General features: G+C 41.2%; 1 pseudogene; it reads right to left on the bottom strand.

The window, feature by feature from the left end:
- The window catches only part of LOC149200508 (transmembrane 9 superfamily member 7 pseudogene), an 81,092-nt pseudogene extending 65,421 nt beyond the window's left edge, over nucleotides 1-15,671 (bottom strand).
- Nucleotides 15,672-17,215: the final 1,544 nt, after the last annotated feature.

Genomic DNA, 17,215 nt, shown 5'->3' with positions numbered 1-17,215 from the left:
AGGCAGCAGAAGTGGATCAGCAAGATCCAAGCATATGACTTTGACTTTGAGTATGTCAAGGGTAAGAACAACGTGGTAGCAGATGCCCTTTCACGTAGCCCAGCCACGTTGTCTCTTATGATCTTGGATACAGACTGGAGGGATCGACTCTTAGTAGAGTACTCCAAGGACAGGTTTGCATGTGAGGTTCTAGATGGGTAGGTGGCAGATGACAGGTACAGGGTGGTCGATGAGATCATCTATTACAGGGACAGGATCTTCTTGACTGAGGGGTCTGAGCTCAAGAAGAAGATACTCCAAGCATCACATGATTCACCGTTGGCAGGACATCAGGGGTTTACCAAAACCTACAGGGCCATTAGGGAGAGGTTCTCATGGAAGGGCCTCAAGGAGGATGTACTCCGTCACATCCGGGAGTGTGATGTTTGCCAGAGGAACAAGGGAGAGATGAGCCATCCCGTGGGATTATTGCAGCCTCTTCCCATTCCGGAGGGGAAATGGGAGAGTATTTCGATGGACTTCATCACAGGGTTGCCCATGGTACAGGGCAAGGATTGCATCTTTGTCGTCGTTGACTGACTAACAAAGTACACACACTTTTTTGCCATATCCACACACTATACAACAGCACAGGTGGCTGAGCTGTTCTTTAGAGAGATCTTCAGGCTACATGGTTTTCCTAATACCATCGTCAGTGATAGGGACAGTCGTTTCATGGGTGGGTTTTGGCAGGAGCTTTTCCGGTTGGTGGGGACGGAGTTGACACCGAGTACCAGTTATCACCCACAGACGAATGGGCAGACAGAGATAGTTAACAAGTGGCTAGAGGGCTACTTGCGTAACTATGTCAGTGGGCAACAGTGAGCATGGTTGAGGTGGCTACATCTAGGGGAGTACTGCTACAATACTTCACATCACATGTCCATTGGTATGTCACCATTCTATGCTTTATATGGGTATCATCCTTTATCTTTTGCTGACATGATGTTTGGTGATAGCAAGGCTCCCAGAGCCAAGATATGGATCCAAGAGAGTCAAGATATTCTCCGAGCTCTCAAGGATAACATGGCTATAGCACAGAACCAGCATAAGCTATATGCCGACAAGGGTCGGGTGGAGAGACAATTCGAGGTAGGGGACATGGTCTACCTACGGTTACAGCCATACCAACAGTCATCACTAAAACAGAAGGGGGCTGAGAAGCTTAAGCCCTACTTTTATGGGCCGTACAGGGTGATGCGCATGGTTGGACAGGTTGCATATGAGTTGGAGCTGCCCCAAGGCAGCAAGATTCATAACGTTTTCCATGTATCATGCCTAGAAAAGGCATTGGGGTAGCAGGTGACAGTGACAGGTGAGCTACCACCCATGGATGACGAGGGGCATTTGGTATTGTAGTTGGAGGCTATCATTGATACCAGGGAGAGGCAGCTGCGGAGTAGGACGGTCCGGGAATTCTTAGTGAGGTGGAAGAATTTGCCGGATGAGGATGCCACTTGGGAGAGTGAGAAGATCTTACAACATCCATCACTTCAGTTGCTTGAGGACAAGCAACATTTTGCCAGGGGAGACTGTAATATTCCTAATTAGCTATGGCTAATTGGAATATTTGATTTTGTTCAATTTTTGCCTTCTATAGTAATTTGTGAATAAAAAGTGAGGAAGGGGGACATAACTCACTTTAGAATAAAAAGTCACTTCCTAGGTAGCACAACGTTGTGACTTAAAGGGGAGCCAAGGGCCCAAAGGGGGATGCAGAAATGGAGCCCATGTAGACACATGGAGAGACTGCGCAGGAGGGAAGAACACATGGCAAGAGGGGAATCATGCAGGAGGAGGTGAGCCTAGGGATTGTGAGAGGCAAAGACTATAAAATAGAGAGGAGCCCCCTCATTTTGGGATCATTGAGTTATGTGCATTTTGAGCTAGTCGTTTCGACTTCTGAGCACACTGGCTGTTTATCTGGTCCACATCACTGTTTAGTGCATTGAGTGTCTCCATTCGGAGATCTCACCCTTAGCCCTGGGGGACTTCAAGTGCCTGCTCGGGCAAGGTATTTCCATCGGTATTTCAGCAATAGTTTTATCAACATTTCAGCAGTAGTTTCATCAGCATTTTGGAGGACTGCGCAGCACTTGGAGAGGGACGCAGTTCTTTTTGGTTGTAGTGCTGGATTGGGGTTTTGCAGGTGGAGTTATGCTGGGAGATTGAGCAGGGGTCCAGCTCTTGTCTCATTGGAGGATTTTTGGCAGGGTTTCAGGCAGTGTTTTAGGCAGAGTTTAGAGGGGTTTTCTTCAATGGTAGCGCAGGGCATTGAGGAACTGCGCAGAACCCCAAGAGGGTGTTTTCGGGGGTCGGCCATTCCAGGAAAGCTTTCTGGGTTTTCTGGGTTTCTTGAATAGAGCCCGAATCTAGAGTTTCAGCTTTTCCCGAGGAGGGGAGCAGCCCCAAATCATCACTTGTTTTCTAGCAGCAGCAACAACATTCATGCAGAGAAGCCATTCTTGTCATTCTGAGAGTATTTCTTCACTTGCCTCATGCAAGTCAAGGTGCCATATGTCTATTCACCTCTTGTACTCATTTTATTGCTCAGTTTAATAAAATGGCTTAGCATTTCCTGCTGCATTTCTTGTGTATTTGCTTATATTTCCGGTTTATATAATTATGTGTTGTTCCACTGTTATTTTATCACTTCTGGGTTACTATATCATTTGCACATATTTGGTTGGAGTTTTTGCTGGGGTTTGAGGAATATTCTGGGTTAGGAATATTACAATCTATGAAAATGAGATGTTGGCCATCATGCATGCATTGGGCAAATTCTGACAGTACTTGGTGGGCAACAAATTTAGAGTGAAGATTGATCATAACAACCTTCGCCACTTTTTGGAGCATAAGGGCCTCAATGAGAGGTAGCAAAAGGGGGTCAACATGATTCAGGCCTACGACTTTGACATAGAGTATGTCAAAGGCAAGCATAACATAGTGGTAGATGCCTTATCCAGGAGGCCCTCGACACTTTCACTCATGAACATTTGCCATGATTGGAAGGCACAAATTGTGGAGTACTCCAAGGATTGATAGGCGTGTGAGATCTTGGATGGTACTCATGGGGATGAGTGCCACTGGGATGGCCGATGTCATTTACTACTAGGGGCACATATATCTTGTACCTGGTTCACAGTTGAGGGAGAAGGTTCTCCATGAAACCCATGATTCGCCATTGTCAGGACACCAGGGGTTCCTAAAGACTTACAGGACAGTTAGGGCGTGTTTCACTTGGAGGGGCCTCAAGGGGCAGGTGTTGAGGCATATGCAAGAGTGTGAGGTTTGCCAGAGGAACAAGGGGGAGTTGACTCATCTCGCTGGGTTACTGCAGTCGTTTCCCATTCCGGAGGGGAAGTGGGAGAGCATCTCGATGGACTTCGTCACATGACTCCCTATGGTGCAAGGTCATGACTGTATATATGTGGTGGTGGATTAGTTCACGAAGCATGCCCACTTCTTCGCTATTCCCGCCAGGTACACTACTTCGAAAGTTGTGGAGCTATTCTTTAGGGAGATTTTCTTGTTACATGGTCTTCCCTAGACCATAGTCAATGACAGGGACAACCAATTCATGGGGGCTTTTTGGCAGAAGCTCTTTAGGCTAGTGGGCGTAGAGCTTACCCCTAGTACCAACTACCACCCCCAGACAAATGAGCAGACCGAGATAGTTAACAAGTGGTTGGAGGGGTATTTTCAGAACTATGTCACAGGGCAGTAGCAAGCTTGGGCGAGATGGCTACACTTGGGGGAGTATTGCTACAATACTGCATATCACATGTCTATTGGTATGTCACCTTTCTGAGCCTTATATGGATAGGATGATTTATGTTGAAGTTTCTAAGTTTACTTAATTTGGAACCCTTCATGCACTTTTCCTGATTTATTCCTACCTACTTGTTAATTTTTCTTTAACAAGTTATTTACAAAGTAAATACTGAAAATAAACACCAGTGCATACTCAACATATTACAGATCGGCAACTAACAGAAACAAGAACAAACACACCACATGGCACCATTATTTTTGGACCATTGTCCTCGAAAAATCCCAATGCGGGAAAATCGGTGCAGTTATCTGAGGGTTTTCTTATTAAGCAATATTAGAGTACAATATGGGTGTCGTAATTGGCCTACCCAACAAAAAATTTCCTTAGCAGCTATACCTCACATTTTGAGAGAAATCTCCTGGCTAAAACCCTGGAAAACCCTTCCGGCAGCTCAACACAAAACTGCTCCTGCAACACCAACGTCTGCCCAATCTGGACTGCATTAGCCCCTCTCTATCTCATGTTGGCCCTGCTTCAGCCCCAGGAGGCCCTACTTTAGCCCCAGGAGCCTCTGCGTCAGCTACGCTGGCCCCTCTGGTTCTCTGCGCAACAATTGGCTGCCTCTGCGTGGCCCTGCGTGAGCCCTTGCAGGCTCTGCATCACCCTCCTTGGCTACTGCACTGCTGTCCTGGCACAATCTATGCCTTCTCTATTTCTTTGTACTCAATGCCCCTCAGCTGCTCTCCCGATCACTGATTCTATCTCTGTTAACAAACACCGCTCTAGAGAATAGAATTACTAATCATCTGGTGTGTTCTCCAAGTGACCCTCAAGCCTCCTCTTATACTTTTCCTATTGACATATCAACGGCCGAGATTAAGTCCCTAATCAATGGATAAGGTTAGATCTGGCTTGATCCATGACTTTTGGACCATTCTAACATAGTTTTATATTAATTCATATTAATATTTTAATTTTCCCTAAGTTTAGACTTAGGGACTCCATTAAAAATATTAATTATTTTAATATCTTCCAAACTGTTTAGAATCTTCCCAAACCCTTTCTGGGAATTGGAGATCTCATGCACCTTAGCCTCTCCACCAATTTTCGTGGCTAGAACACATCCGATGCTACCCCAAATCAACACTTTATCTTTTGATGACCTTGTTTTTGGAGACAATCGGGTTCCAATGGCCAAAGATTCGATACATGAGAGCCAAAACATCTTTAAGGCTCTCAAAGATCATTTGCAGACAACCCTAAACTAGTAGAAGATGTATGTAGACAAACATCGGGTTGAGAGACATTTTGAGGTTGGGGAGGTGGGTGAGCAGATGCTTCAACACCCATCACTAAAGTTTCTTGAGGGAAAGCAACATTTTGGCGGGGAGGACTATGACATTACTACATAGCAAATATTGCTAAGTGAAAATACAATTTTGCTCCATTTTTTACATTTTTGGTTTTCAACTTAGGAAAAGTGGGTTGTAGTGCCCCACTTGCAATTTTTGGCTAAGGCAGGCTCAAACATAGGGAAAAAGGGGCAAATAGATTTCTTAGTGGATGGTGGGGGCCACCCCCAAATGGAAATACGCACCCCTTGGACAATTCACACTCTTGGAGGGAGAAAGGAAAGAGGGGGTCGATGCATGGGACCCACATGGAGAAAGGAAGCTCAAGGATAAATAGGAGAAGCTTGCATAATTTGGGGAATTTTGAACCTTTGACAATCGAACTTACCTAACATGCTTGAGTCGTTGAACCAAGTCTGCAAGTGTTGTTCAGCACACGAGATATCCAAGGGGAAGTCTCAACTCTTTCTTTGATGGACTTCGAGTACCACCCAAGGGGAGCCATTGGAGCATTGTGGAGTTGTTTCAAAGATATTGTGACAAGGTATTTCATGGCATTCTGGAGCACTTTGGGCACAGATAGGGACTATGCATTCCTGGGGAGAGTAGTATCAGTTTTGGAAATTTAGGAGAAAATTCCCTTGTGGTTTAGCAACAATTTTGTAGAGGCTTGCTTGATGGTTTGTGGGGCTACACTACAGGTCGAGTTTTCTTCATATGGGCTAGCGCAAAAGTGGCTGGATTGGGCCTGCACAGTCCTTTGGTGTGGTTTCTTGTTGTGGGGTTTAACTCTAGAATTTTGGAGTTGGATTGGCTTGGAGGCATAAGGAGAATTTGGGAGAAGGTTGCTCAACATTTTTGGTGGACTTAGGAAGCAAAATTTCCCGGGGGTTCGAATTACCCAGTGGATTGAGGAGTAAGCTGAAATTGGGGTGAATTTCCTGGGGGTTGGAACCAGGCCCAAATGTTTTTGGGTTTTTGTGAGTTTCTTAAGGAGAGGCCAGGGTTAATTTCTCATAATTTTCTGAGCACTCTATAGGGGCCAAACAACATCTTTTTTCCAGCCAGCAATAGCAGATTTCTAGGACCAGCACAGAAATAAAAGGGGGAATTACTTCTTAGCAGTTGGGCAACATAATTTCTCACCTGGGGTTGTCAAACTTGCTTTAGCAAGCCCATGTGCACACACTCCATTCAGATTTGTACTTTCCACTTGCATATATAATAAAATGGCTTAGTTCTGCACATTTCTTGGCTAAATTTGTGGGTCACTTACTGCATGTTGGATTTTATGTGTTGCATGTGCATTTTTTCTTTGTTTATCACTATATTTCCTAAGTAGGAATATGACATCACTCCACCAAGTCGGACTTCCATAAATAATTCAAACTGCCAGGTATCAAGTCAAACAATATCATTCCAATTAGGGTTTCGATCCCTTTCTTCTTACTTTTGCAATTTTGGTCTCCTAACTCAGTTCTGCATTTTTGGTCCTGTAATACTTCAATAAGTTGACACGAGTGATAGAGAAACACAATTTATACTTTCTCTAGGCTTCCTTTTTTCTTCACATAAGATAAACTTCTCCTTCTAGTATCTTGCACTTCTTGTCCACTACAGATCGAATGCCTTGTCTCTGTGCTTCAATAGGTCGAATACATTCTTATATATAGTAGCTTGAATTTCCATATTTAGGCCAACTTGTCAACTGCTTTTGAGGTCAACTTGAAGGATTAGGAAGCCAACTTGGTGGAGGAGGAGAATATGCATAAAAAGTTATTTTTCTTTCTTGACACAAAAATCCCAAGAAGGATCTAGAATAAAATAATGATGACAATGACTCAAGACATAATACTAGAAGCCTACAATGGAGGATTGACCTATTGACTATTGACCCAAGCATGAAACCCATGCTTTAGTAAGTCAATTTCTTTTAACAATATTTTTTTTTCTTTCTTTTGAAAAATACAATTATGAAGACAAACACTAGTTACATTCTTCAATAGATGGAAGGACTAGAAACTAGTTCCTTTTCATTGGGCATATAGTCTCAACTAAGGCTTGTCAGTTGGAAATCACATATGGAACCAAAATGAAGATTAGAGAAGTCCACTACATACCCAAACCCTATTTGTTTCAAAAACTTCAATAAGGTCAATGAGAACAATCTCCACTAGAATTCTTCCAATCTCTTTGAGAAGGGATCTATCAACTAAAGAAGTACATCACATTTACAGCCATTCAAGAATAAATACCACAAGGAAATAAAGGGACTTCTCATTGTCACATCACGCACAAAGCCGTTCGTTCTTTGAAAGTCTATTTATTGATAAGCATCCACAAATAACACCTTCATGAGAGTGCTCTAGCTTGCCATCCATAGCACAAGAAAAACATAAAAGTTTCCAATTGAAATTTCAGAATTTGGTAAGGGATTTCTTCCCAAATCCAACCATGAGTGATAATGAGAAAGTGCATAACTATATATATAGATATGTTCAACTCTTTTACAATAAAATATTAATGCGTCAAATGGAATCCTCTGATCTAGTCTATGGAGAAATAAGACATACTTCTCTACCACTAATTAATCCAAAATACATAAATAATGGGTTGTTCAAGCCACATATACAATAAATCAACCCCAAAAGAAGGACGTGTCCACAACTGATAGCAAGTAAAGGCTCTAAGATGCCATGTTCAACCTCCAAAGGTTGTCCAAGGGTGTTTTTGCTCCACAAAATATGCATATCCAACTTCCAAGTGTCTTCCAAGGTGGACAAGTGCACTTACCCTTCAATGTGCCAACAAGAACAACAAACTATGTGCAAAACCATAAATGCTCAACCAATCCCATGAAGTAATGGGATGAACCCCTCTTCCAATGCAATAGGCTTACCTTCCAAGGTGATAGCGACAACACCAAACCATGTGCAAAACCATAACAATACTCAACCATCCCATGAAATAATGGAATGACCTCCTTATCTAATGTGGCAAACATGGTGAAACACCCTTTGCCCATATCAATGTGCCATCAATGTTGGATGCCCTTATCTTTGGCTCATCCTTCAATATAATCAACTAACTCCTCAATCTAAGCTGAGCAAACTTCCATGAAAAGTGGATCTAATGGAATAAGGTGTGAGGGGTAATGATGGGATGGTTTCCTCTTCCAACATGATTTTGTCTTTAATTATAACAAGAAGTAACCTTCTCCTCTAAACCATGGAACACTCCTACAAATGTGGTTGTTGGTCTTGGAACATGTTCTTGGCTCTAACCATCCTCCTTTTATGCTGGATGCTCTTCCCGAATAGATGCAAAAAATAGCTAGAGCGCTCTACAAGTGGGGCCTCCTTTGACGATGTCTTAAGCCCTTTTAATACTTCTAAAGAGGAAACGCTCTTCCAATAATAACAGCAACTCTCCACAAATGTGGATTTAAGTTTGTAAACAAGGAAAACGGTGGTTATAACCACTCTTCCCTTTGACCAAGTCTTTCATCATTCCTTATTTGATGCATCCTCTAAATGGAGCAATTTCTAAATGAGATATTATACGTTTTATTTTATGGTTTTCAAATCGGTGTCCAGTGTTGTTTCACAAAGTTGCTGCTATAGGTCTCCAAACTTTTTTTTTTCACAGGCTGCTTCAATGAGAAATACTCAAATTTACACCTATTTGGATTTGCAAGGCTGGAAGCTGGTTTCCACAACTTATATATCAATACACAGGTCTTTCATTTACTATCTTCACAGTCCAAATCCTTGGAGCGGATCCTCTTTACACTGCTAGATGAATATGCCAACGTGCTCCTGCAATCATATACTTTGGAAAACCTGGTTGTACAACACCTTAAGATTGTGTAACATGGGTTAAACATCACCATGTTCATGACAAGCAACAAATGTGATCATTATCATATCTTACCAGCATTTTGATGACCTGCAAATGCTGTAATAGTACATCTGTATCGATTGAAAATCTGATTTTATTCCTTCAAACTCTTCAATTAGTGTTTAATTAGATCTTGAATCAATAACAAGTTAGAGAATTCTAAGGGCATTCACCTTCACATTCGTCCCTACTTCATGCTAAATGTGGCAAGAGTATCAAACATTAATTTTCAGCAAAGGCGTTTCTTCTTAGTACTAAATTCTGAGGAGTTGGACCAGAAGACAGCACCCCTGCTGATCAGGTCTGACACAAGCCATCTTTTGTTGTCAAGATGTTTGCACCTTTTATATCTGTAAGAATGACCCCCTTTATTTCTCAGCCCCACTTTCTCTTGATACTGCTTGCCACTCATTTAACCATGTCCCCACAGTGAGTGCAATACATGTTCACATATCCAACTGAAATGGAGCCAAGCCTTGCCTCTTGCATTCTCAATATAGCCAAGACTGCTGCCATATGTATATTAGACAAGTTATGCTGTTCTGAAGGCGTCCTTAATGTGAAAATTTCTGAATCTAGACACAGAAATCCTACTGCATTTACTAGTTTAGCATCTCCTACTTGTTATTTTATTTAACAAGTTATTTAATTTATAAACAGTGATGAAAAACACTACTGCAAACTACACTGGCATACAGATCATAAACTGAGACAATATATGAGACAAACACACAAGGGACACTGTTATTTTTGGACAACACATCCCCGGAAAAACCCAACGCGGGAAAACCGATGCAGCAGATGGAGGGTTTGTATTATTAAGCAAGTAGAATCTGAGTACAACAAATTGCCTCTCACACCGGCTAACCTTTCAAAGAAATCAAGGAAACAAGAAATACATATGAGGGTTTATCTTGTTCTCCAAGTCACAACTAATCCACTGAGTGGCCTAACTCCGGCAAACATTGCGAAATCCTAGCGCAATCATTGCTTGGGCTAGCATCTTGCCTCTAGGAGACTGTGTCACCCCTTTTGCTGGAGGAAGACTGTTGTTCAGCCCTCCCAGCTCAGAACCTCGCTTCTCTGGCAAAATCTCGGACTTTTGATGAATACTCTGCACTTCCACTGCAAGAGACCCTCCTGGCATGAGTTAGCACTGCATGAGCCCCTTCCTGGGTTGCGTAGGCCTTTGCGCTGCTTCTCTGATGCCACTGTTGCCTCTCTGCCACGTATTCTTTGGCACGGAACTCCTTTTCGATCCAAATCTCTGCTTCTACCCCTCTCACTGCAACTCATATCACTTGTTCGATTTTCTCAGCAAATCTCGCTCCAAAAAAATCGAACTGACTGATCACTTGGTGTGTCTCCAACTGACCCTCAAGCCTCCTCTTATATTTTTCCTGTTGATGAATCAACTACTGAGATAAAGTTCCTAATCAATGGTTAAGATTAAAACAGACTTGATCCTCGTCTCTTAGAAGTTTCTCACCCATATTTTTATTAATACCCAATAATATTTTTATTTTCATAAGTTTAGACTTAGGAACCACATTAAAAATATTAATTATTTTAATAACTCACAATCCCGGTGGAATTTCTCCAAACGATTTTTGGGTCTTGGAGATCTTATGTATTCTAGCCCCTCCACAAAATTTTGGAGCTAGAGCACATCCGATGCTACTCAAAATCATGTTGATTTGGGTTAGCATTGGATGTGCTCTAGCCATGAAAATTGGTGGAGAGGCTAAAGCACATGAGATCTCCAAGACCCAGAAATGATTTGGACAGATTGTACCCGGTTTGGGAGATATTAAAATAATTAATATTTTTAATGGAGTTCGTAAGTCTAAACTTAGGAAAAGTAAAATATTAAAGGGTATTAATATAAAACTGAGTTAGAAGGTGTCAAAAGTCATGGATCAAGCCAAATCTAATCTTAGTCGTTGATTAGAGATTTAATGTCAGCCGTTGAAGGACCAATGAGAAATTATAAGAAGAGGCTTGAGGGTCAGTTGGAGAACACACCAGAGTGATCGGTCATTCATTTTGCTAGAGCGGGGTTGCCAGAGAGAGCGAGAGCAGCAGCCAGTCCAGGCTACACAGAGCCCAGCAAAGGTAGCGTAGAGCCCAGAGAGACTGTGTCATCCATGCAGAGGGTAGAGGGAGTGATGTAGAGGCTCCTAGAGGCTGCGCAGTGCCTCAAAGGGCTGACGCAGAGGGTCTTGGGGTTGATGCGGGTCAGCAAGAGGCTGATGCAAAGGCCAAAAAGGCCAGTGCTAAGCTTCATTTGTGCCAGAGAGGGTTTCGTGGAACAGGTTTTCTGAATACCTATTTCCGGAGATAGAGGTATTGCTGCCATGTATTTTTCTCTGTTGGTGAGCCGGTTAGGTACCCAGATGTACTCAGATAAACTGCATAATAATATAACCCTCTGAATAGTTGCACCGGTTTTCCCGCATTGGGTTTTTCCGGGGACATTGGTCCAAAAATAACGGTGTCACGTGTGTGCTTATTTTCTTTCATTTGATGATCTGTAGATGTTGTGACTGTACTATGTTTATTTCGATATTTAAATGTATTAAATAACTTGTTCAAATTAAACAATTAGAAGAAATAACCCAGCATAATACAAATTAATTTTCTAACAGATAGACTTAGAAAATTCAACATTGTATCAGAACGTGGTTGCAGATCACAGGAAAACTGAAGGCATCATCTTAGTAGAGAATTTGTCACAGATTCAGCTGTCCCCAGTGAGAGAGTTGATCCTTGCAGAAAGCGACAGAGGAAGGAGTGACGCAGAGGGACTGTGTCATCAGTATGGGCCAGAGAGAGCCAACGCAGAGGCTGAGGAGGACAGAAACAGGCTCACGCAGAGGCCAGGTGGGCTCACACAGTTGGCTGAGGGAGTTGTTTTGCCAGTGCCGGGATTGTGCAAACCCAAGAGGCTTAATCCTTCTGTTGCTGGGGCATAGGAGGTTGTGGGTAGTTTGCAGAGCAAAGATGTTGGGGTACTGTGGTCAAAATAGTACCTAATAGGGCAAGACCAAGGTGGAGGGAGTTGCCGCCGAGGCGGATTTCTAGTCAAGGAATCCAGATTAGTGTTGCACTTGCATAGACACTCGGAGTGGGAAACTTGACGTTGGCAGAAGGATTTCCAGGAGGGAAATCAAGACTCAGAGGGAGTCCAGAAGAGAACTTCCAGACAGGAAGTAGGGAGACTCAGCAGGAGTCTAACAGAGGACTTCCAAGAGGGAAGTACAGAGACTCGAAGGAGTCGAAAGAAGAGCAGAGAGATGGCCATGAATGGGTTGAGGGATCAGGATAGGTTGGACTGAGCTTCCAACTTTGTGGTTTGGAAGGCCAGGATCTTGTCACTTCTAGACAGACAACGCATCAAGGGCTTCGCCTTGAGATTGATGGCTATCTCAGTTGACCCGATAGCAAATGATAAGTACGAGGAGGCAATAGAAAAGGCAAAGTGCATCATCCTTGATGGGGTCAAGGATCATGTGGTACCACATATTGTCGAGAAGGAAACAACAAAGGAGATGTGGGACACTTTGAAGTTTGAAGACATTGTACCAGCATACTTCTATGCAGAGGAAGATGCTCCTGAAGAATCAGCTAAGGGCATGCCAGATGCAGAAGGGAGAGCAGATAGATGTCTTCCTTAGTCGATTGAAGGAGATCCGTGACCAACTAAATTCCATAGGGGCCACGCTGGATGAGGAATTGATGGTGAGGACTGCACTTAACGGAGTCTCCGAGGATTGGGAGGTATTTGTCCAGAGCATACTGGGCAGGATGATTCTTCCAAATTGGGAAGAACTGTGGGCAACACTTCGACAAGAAGAGATCAGACGGCTGACTAAGGCAAGGAGTAGCAACAAATGGGTCAGGATCAAAAAGGAGGAGGAAGAGGATGCGGCTCTAGCATCTGCGGGAAAGCCAGAGAAGAGGAAGAAGAAGGACCTCTCCAAGGTCAAGTGCTTCCATTATAGGGAATTGGGTCATTTTGCGAACCAGTGTCCGAGGAAGAAGAGTAAGGGAGAAGCTTCTGACTTGGAGGCAGCACCTGCGAAGGCGGAGAAAGAAGTCGAAGAGGATGACGATTGTGCCATGAGTGCTCATGTGCCACTTGAGAAGAAGTGGGGAGACATCAAGCTGTAATCAGGAGGAGTACAAGTGATGACGGGCAGGATCCTTGAGGTACCCAACCTCTTGGATTATACCTTGCTACGGGAGCCCCAAGGAGAGAGTAGCAAGGATTGGGAGATGTGGTTAGAGACAAATGCAGATGGAGCGGCAGACAGTGCTACAATGCAGGAGTCCCCGAACAGCACGAGGCTAGTAGGTTGCAACAGTGCAAGAGGCATGGGACTGTTGCACACGTGCAGGATGGCACAGAGAGGTTTACAGCGGTGCGATATGTAGGGAGTTGTTGCAGCAGCGCAGAGGTCAACAGAGGGAGAACTTGTTAGCGACAAAGAGAGCTTCAGCATCGAGAGTGTTTCTCTTGCCGATTCATTCTCGGATGGTCGTAGAGTTTTCCTTCAATCTCACCCCAAAGACGGAATGTATTTTGTCACTGGGATCTTAGGTGAATCCTAGTGTTATAGATCGAGTCTATGTAAAAGTGATTTGGGAATAATCCTTACTATTTGGTTAGGTTATTTTATTACAAATTGCTTGGTCTGCTGGATTATATTTGTATCACAGAAATGGGTAGTCTAGGAGGGTTTATTACAGATGGGTTTTCCCCCTTATGATGTAAAAAATATGAAAATTATGATGTAAAGTGTCTTGAGGGTTGGAAAAATAATTTATCCCCTCATAGGTTAATTAATTAAATTTTCTGGCCAAAAATTAATTAAAATCCTAAGCCAGAAATTTAATTAATTCTAGGTCCTAAGTAAATTTAAATTTTCCAAAGGCAAAATTCGTCGGTCCTTAAAATTCAAATTTTAAAAGGTCCTAAGACTAAGGTAAATTAATTATTTTGCTAAATTTTAAACCTTTGGTCCTTGGGGTTTAAGTCAAAGTCAAATTTTTTAAGAAATTAACTCAAAATTTTTATTTTTGAGTTAATTAAAATGCATTTAATTGAAAAATTCGAATTTCCTCAAGAATTTAATATTTCGACGGATGAGATTAAAAGAAATTTTAATCCTCATCAATGGTCGAGATTTCTTTGACAAGGATCACTCAAACTAGCCGTTGGAAGATTTATCTTTAAATAGGAGGTCATTTTTCAGTTGATCCATCCGATCTCTGAGTTGTGTGCTAAGCTAAAAGCTCTCATGTAATCTTTTTTGATAATAAAGGAAGACTTTGGGGTTAATTTTTCGTCGGTGTTACTTTTCATGGAAATACTGTAAGATGTGTCATTTTCATGCATAAATTTCTTTTTAGCCATTGATAATAGCTTCTGAAGAGTGATTTGAGTACGGGTTTAAATGATAATTTAAGTTTTGAAATAATAGCAAGTATCTCTATTTATCTGAATTTTATTATAGTTTTCTCGCTCTATTTTGATGGCTGAATTGTGATTTGCAAGAAAGTCTTGACTTTCAGATCCTCGGGTGTTAGGGGAAGTTTTCGGTTGGACCAGCCAACTCACAATCTGTATTTTCTAAAGAGCCCAGCTTGATTTGATCCCGGGCTTATCATAAGATTTTTATTGGTGATCCATGAAGGGTTTTGGGCTAAGCACCTCCTTTTAAATTTAAAAAAAAATTGTTTTTTTTTGTGCTAAATTGATAAATAATGTTGTTAAGAGCCTTAGATTATCAGATCTGGGAGCGGAGTTGGACTCGCATTCGCCAGATTTGGTAGATCTGCTATTCCTGTGCATAGATTTGTAAATTTTTTGGTTTTTCTGACTTGAGTTTCTGGGGTTTTATTTATTTTTTGTATATCTGGGTTCTGGGTGTTTTTTGTTTTCAGGTATAGGTTGTAGATCTGAAGGTGAAGTTTGATTTGAAGCCAGATCTAGGCCCTGGAGGGTAAGATCTGGCCTCAAAACCAGCTTTTGCAGGGTCATTATTTTGCAGTCCAAGGGTTTTATTTTTTATTTTTAAATATGGAGACTATTTTACAGGGGTTTCATAAATTTGAAGCAGAACATACCATCTTAATCAGAAATTTATGGGTTTTATTTGGCCACCATTTTCCATTTTGTTTGTTGTCTCGGGTTTTTGTTTTGTAGTTTTGTTGCAGAAATTTCGATTTTTTTGGGAAAGTCTCTTATTTCCTATGTTTGCCTGTGTTTTGAAAAACCCTTCGATTTTTTTTCTCCTTGTTGCGCTTCAGGTTTGATCCCTTGCTGCCCGCTATCTTCATCGCAGTTCCAACCTGCATCTCCTCGCCCTTATCGTTGTTGCTTAACCTGTCCCTCATTCCCATCTCATTTTTCGTGCACACAACCTCTTCTCACAACCCTCCTCCAAACGTTCATCAACCCGCAAGCCCGCAGCCTCACGTCCCTCTGCCATCGCATTCCATTCCTGTCCACTACCCTCGTAGTCGTCTCTCCTCCATCCGTCTATGTGCTCTCTCCCAGATCTCATTCTCATGCCATCGAATTGCTCCATCCCTGCCATCATCCGATACCTGCAACGTATTGTCTTGCTCTGTCTACCTCACTCCTTCCCGCCGCTGTCAATCTTTTCTCTCCCATCGAACCTGCAGAAATATCAAACGCAAAATACATTCCTTTTTTAATCTTAGGTTTTGTTAGTTTATATTTTTTTTTAGTCTTTACATTAGGTTTTAACTCCATCATTTTTTATTTAAAAAGAAATGTGATTTTGTTAAATAAAACCTTAGATTCAATTTTTTATCTTTCAATTTTTTGTTTTGGCATTCCTTTTTATTTTTATTTTTTGATTTAATTTCATTTAGTTTCACATTTTTGTTTTTGTTTTTATGATTTTGATTTAAAATATAAAAAAATCTAAAAAAATTAAAATATAAAAATTTGTAAACATTTCAAAAAACCTGAAAATGGTTCATTTTATGTGACTAAAAAAATTTAAATCAAAAGTGATTTTCCCCATTAATTTTTTTTGTTTTTTTTAAATCATTTTGATTTGTTTTACTTGAAGGATCTTAATAGATCATTTACTGCATTAGTCTTGCTTCACAAAACTTAGCACATCGAAAGTTTTTCCTAAGGACTAATTAAATTTGTCAATCTTTAGTTCCTTCTTGGTGTTCTTTTTGTGTGTTAAGGGTAAAATCCAAAGAAAGCTTTGTGGTATTAATATTTTTCATTTCTCTATAGTTAAATGTGCTTAAATTTTTTGTATCTAAAGATTAACTATAGGAAAGTGATAAATTTTCCTAGATTTGGGTCACTAAGCATAAATCATTTTAATTCTAGGATTGGAATTGATTAGCATTTAAATTTCATGGTTGTTTAAAGTATTTGGATCTCTAGAAATTTAACTGCTAGAATATCTTGCATCTATTGAAATTGATCATCATTGCTTGAATTATTTGATGTGTGTTACATGTTAGATATATTGCAAATATTTTCAAGTAATTGTTAAAGTGCTCTGTCGTGGAATTATAATAGATTGCATATCTTTGTTTCCTAAGCTGAGTATTTGTGAACATCTGTTGACATTGATATTAAATTGCAAAGAAGTTTTTGTTCTCTTTGAGCTATAATGTATCAAAAAGATTTGAAATAAGCTTGCAGTTTAATTGTAATATTTTTGGGAGTTTACTTTTAAGTCTTCATCCAATAAAGCAAACATTTTGGTGCTTGAGGGCTTTGCGACATGAGTGTTTTCTGATCCTCTAGTCTAACTTCATCCCGTCATCTAGTGCATTCGCATATAAGTTAGTTTTCCATAAATAAAATTTACTTCCAAGAATAAGCTTGGTCGATAGAGAATAGATATACATCCGTCTTTGCTTGAGAACCCTACTTTTAATAGTACTTAAAACAGTGACCTTGCAGTCATTAGAGCCACAACTCTCTGCAACGCTGGAGGCACCGGGTATGTTAGATTTTCAGGAGAAGTATTGTTAATCACACCTTAGTGTGCTTCATCTTATCTTCTCTCTGCCAATTACTACGAAATCAGTGTCAACACAGAAAGGATCGAAGGATTCACATTTAAGTAGGCATTTAACT

Source organism: Pinus tabuliformis, chromosome 2_1, assembly GCF_031772625.1.
Source record: "Pinus tabuliformis cultivar Carrire ecotype Pingquan chromosome 2_1, CPIR1, whole genome shotgun sequence".
In the NCBI taxonomy this organism is placed as follows: domain Eukaryota; kingdom Viridiplantae; phylum Streptophyta; class Pinopsida; order Pinales; family Pinaceae; genus Pinus; species Pinus tabuliformis.
This window is presented reverse-complemented; position numbering and strand designations above follow the sequence as displayed.